This window comes from Argentina silus (genome assembly GCF_951799395.1).
Source record: "Argentina silus genome assembly, chromosome: 4".
NCBI classification, from domain to species: domain Eukaryota; kingdom Metazoa; phylum Chordata; class Actinopteri; order Argentiniformes; family Argentinidae; genus Argentina; species Argentina silus.
The window spans coordinates 21967006-21972005 of NC_139658.1; positions in this window are offsets into that span (position 1 = coordinate 21967006).

Genomic DNA, 5000 nt, shown 5'->3' on the forward strand with positions numbered 1-5000 from the left:
GCGGCCGCACCAATCACAGCTCAGCGGCCCAGAGAGAGAACAAACACAGGCAACCAATGGTGAGGGTTATGACACATGGAACCATAACAATGGAGGGAGGGGGGAGGGAGGGAGAGAGGGAAGAGGGAGGGAGGGAGGGAAGGAGGGAGAGAGGGAGGGGACGGAGTGGTTGGCTGCCTCGCTCTGCTACTGCCATGAGACTGTCGCTTATCAGTTGTTGTGTAGTGTGTGGTTTTGTATTGAGCAGGGGAGGCTGGTGGAGGTAGAAATCGGAGGACGGGCTCATTGTAATGCACGGAACGGAACGAGGAAGGGTACGAAACCGAATGAGGGAAGGGTACGTTTCATACCACTCCTCAGTCTGTCCCACGCGTTACAGTGAGCCTGTCCTCTGATTTCTACCTCCACCAGCCTCCCCTGTGTGTGACTGTGTCTCTTATCAGTTGTTGTGTACAGTAGCGTGTGGTTTCGTATTGAGCTACAGCAGACCTTGGTCAGATCAAATCAAACGCTTTAGCTGCGCTCAAATGTTGGGTGTCTTCTTCTTCTTCCTCTTTCTTGGCGTTTGCCACGCCTGAATTACTTTACTTCCACAATGGGAAGCAATAGGATAGCTAAATCAAGCGCACTTTGAATACTTCCGTGAAGCGGACCTCGAAGTATTGGCCGTGCACTATGTAGTATGTATTTGATCCTGTCGTTCAGTGCTTCTATAATCCGTCCCTATTAGCCTCTGGCCTCATTGCCACTTAGTCTCACACAGCCTACAAGATGTATTGTTCTGCTGCTCTTTTTTGTAAATTTGTTATTGCTATTTTGTTAATATTTTGCTATTTTGTAAATTTCTTGCCAATATTTGCGATTTGTTTTTTATGTCCATGTGCACCAACCTCACCAAGTCAATTTCCTGTATGTGCGAATATACTTGGCCAAATAGAAGAATTCTGATTCTGATTCTGATTCTGATTCTGATTCTGATTCTGAAACAAGGCTTTTCATGCTAGCTTTGCTTTCATGAAACCGCCAACGCTACACTGTGGGTCCGTTCCGTACTTTGGATCTCACCAGCATTCAGATTTGCCTTTTATAGTCAAAGTGCCACAGCAAAGCCCCCCCACCCCCACCCCCACCCCCCACCCCTACCACCACCCCCCACCCCCACCCCCCACCCCCCCACAGCTGCGGGGTATTGTTACCTGTAACGTAAGCTATCCTAGGTTATATTATTTACACTCATCTGAAGTTAATGGAACACATGTGTCTCTAGAACATTCTTTCTAGATTAGCAGACAGGGCTGCATTTTCCGGGGCTCCACCAATGAGGGGATTGCAAGGACTTGACTGGCTTAAGGTGGAACTCACACTCACACACACACACACACACACACAAACACACACACACACACACACACACACACACACACACACACACTCACTCAAACACATGTGTGCAAACACGTACACATACAGTACACACCCATGTACTGGCATGTGGACCCCTCCCCCCCCCCCCACCGCCCACACACACACACACACACACACACACACACACACACACACACACACACACCAAGGACAGTTGAACAACAGATCTAATCCTAGATATTACTCAACTGTCACAAAATATTGCCCACACCAATCCGTGCATCATAAATATCATACAGTGTCATAAAGATGCCATTGACAACACACCCTTTCAGAGAGCCTTTCAATTCCATTGCATAAACATGTCACGTAATATCACACTTGTTTATGGCATATGACGGTGGTCCGATACAGTATGTGGAGCTTGTGAAAGCGTGAATCATTTTTCAGTGGTTTTAATTTGCAGGGGACGTGTGTACTACAGTATTGTGTATTCACAGCGGTCTACAGTAAGCAAGCTATCCAAGTGCAGTTCATCTATCTCCCCTGTCCCAGTCTATAAGCTTCAGACATAAGCACTATGTCTACAGGCGCTAGGCTACAGTATGCTATGCTACGCTAACCCTCCTCTCTCTCTCTCTCTCTCTCTCTCTCTCTGGCCCATAGGCTTACATAATGGTATTACTCACAGGCTAAGCATGTCGCTGACACATTCTCCAGCAGGCTGGCTGGGTCTGTAATGCTGCTATTTAAAGGTGATGTTTGGAACTGGAACTCCAACAGAGAATGCCTGTGCCAGGTGTTCTAGAACATTCATACTGTATTGAAGGGTTGTGTGTGGAACTCGACGTGGAACACAGAACAGAACACCCCCTCTGGGGTAGTCCAGAACGCTGGGATGTGGACTCAGTTTGTTTGGGTTAGGTACTCTAGCTCGCTGCTGGAGAGAGAAGTATGCCTCCAGCTGGAGAAATGTTGCTTTCGAGGATAGGTGGTCTCTCCTGACTCCTCTCTCCGTGTTTGCCCACTAGGAAACAAAGGGCTGAGGAAACATATTGGTTTGATGGCTCAGAGATATTTACTGTAAAAGTCCCATACTGTGTAACAGATCGATGCGTTCATGTTGATATCAAACAGCCTGTTGCTAATGTGAATGATAATAGGATCTGAAGGGAACTCAATGTGAGTTCCCCCCCTCGATCCTTCTGTGTGTTTACTTGTCTCCCATAGTTTCAGTTTTGTGATGATCTCACAATCAACAGAGTGGCTGATTTACAGTGTTCTAATGCTGGAGACATCTGCTGTGGATACAGCCTAGCAAATACACATCCTATGACATCAACTGTCACTATAGAATAGTGTAGAACAGAATAGAATAGAATAGCATATAATAGAATAGAATAGAAGAGAAGAGAAGAGAATAGAATAGAATAGAATAGAATAGAATAGAATAGAATAGAATAGAACAGAAAATAATACAATTCCATAGAATACAATAGAGTACAATAGAACAGAACAGAACAGCACAGCACAGCACAGCACAGCACAGCACAGCATAGAATAGAATAGAATAGAATAGAAGTGTTCTACTATCGGAGACCTAAAAGTCTATAGAGATTCAGACCATTAATAAAGGATCTATCCTCGCCCTCACCGGCACAGACAGGGAGGGAAGATGCCTTTCATTAACACACACAAAGTCCTCCTCTTTATACGAAGCTGTCTCCTGGAAAGCTAACTGCTCAGGGAGCAGGCGGGGGTGATTTAGAATCCCGCTCCCGTGATGGGTAGCCCTGCCGGAGACAAGCCGAGGATGTCCTCTTGGTCTAATTCCACTCAGGAGACCCATGTTCGAATCCGTTTTGTCACACTTAGCCCCTCTGCCAACCTATTGACAGAGGGTGAGACTTCGGGGCTGTGAGCGATAGGAGACGGCCGCGGAGCTGTGAGCTAGCTAAACTGCTGCGATCCGGTCGGAAAACAGATGGTTGGATGTAGATGTTCATTTGGGTGAAAACAGGGGATGTTCCTTTGTCAGAGAGGAACATGCAAATTGTAGATTATTTTAATGCAGTTTCTGAGGCACAGTCGAGGGAATAATCCCTTAACAGATTGGGTATGGTAGGGTTGGGAATTATTCATTAAATATCCTATTGGGAGTAACAGAGTGAGACTCTCTGTATTTGAGGGTTGAAAATAGAGACTTTTGAATGGGGGGTTGGAGTGTTCATCAGGCTTTCAAGGAAATCTGTGGCTAGAGATTAAACAACTTTCCAATGAGTCTTAACTCCGTTTTAGGTTTTGTTATTGCTGCAATTTGCACTGAACACACAATACTGTCTCCTCGTATCCTACCACTTGTTTTATGTGTTGCTTTGTGCTTGGCAATTTGTATGTCAGCTTCAAGTCGTAAAGTTGACTTATATTGTTTTTAGTCTAGTTAATATGCTGACTGTAGTTTGTGTTGATGTAGTTTTAGAGGGTATTGTTATGGTGCTGTGAATTAATGCATTTCTATACTCCAATTGTGAGTCTTCTGCTCTGTTGACAGAATATTTGACAGGGCTGGGGGTGGGCTGGCTGCTGATCTCAGCTGAATCCTCTGTTCTATATGTGTGTGTGTGTGTGTGTGTGTGTGTGTGTGTGTGTGTGTGTGTGTGTGTGTGGGTGGGTGGGTATGTGTGTCTGTCTGTGCTTGCGTGCGTGCGCATGTGTGTGTGTGTGTGTGTGTGTGTGTGTGTGTGTGCGTGTGTGCGTGCGTGTGCACATGTGCGTGTGTGTGCATGCGCGAGTGTGTGCGTGCCTGCGTGTGTGTATCTAACTGACACTGTGTGTATCTAACACACACACACACACACACACACACACACATATACTCTATAGGCTTAAGCAATGCAAACAAACACTCAAACGCATGCTCTCTTGCACAGCCAAAGAGAGCACGTTCACTTCATCAAAAAGAGACTGTTTAGACCACAAAACCCCACCATGTCATATGGCTCCATTCCAGTGTCTTTTCCCCTCTGTGTGTTCGGAACATTCTGTCCCCAGGTTGCTGTTGAATACATAACCATAACCATGGTGATATACTATGTTCTGTGGTTTATTGTCCTTAACCAGCATACTGTACAGTACTCTTGTACACTGACTCAACACTGACATGTTCTTTTGAATCTATTGGACACTAATGAATAGGAAATATGCACTTAGTCAGAAGGGGACATCCCGACCCCATTAAGAGCTAACTGGCTGAATAATGTACTGTAGAAGTCTAGCTGTGTAGTACAGTAATACTATAGACTGTAAGTAAGTAAGTAAGTACTGTAAATATGACAAAATATCCACACAGAGGGGAAAATAACCGATAACCATATCAATGACCGGAAAGTAAATAGTACACCAGGGGATGGTTCCTCATTCCATTCCATGCATTACAATGAGCCCGTCCTCCGATTTCTACCTCCACCAGCCTCCCCTGGTGTACACATGTACACACAGTTAAACCCCAAACTTATGGGTATGTAAATGTATGCAAATTCAACCTTGGCGTGCTTGTAATGTACAGTACGATGAGGGAAGGTTTTGAGGAAGCAGTTGGAGTTACAGTAAGAACGGCTTCGTGCATAATGTGATAT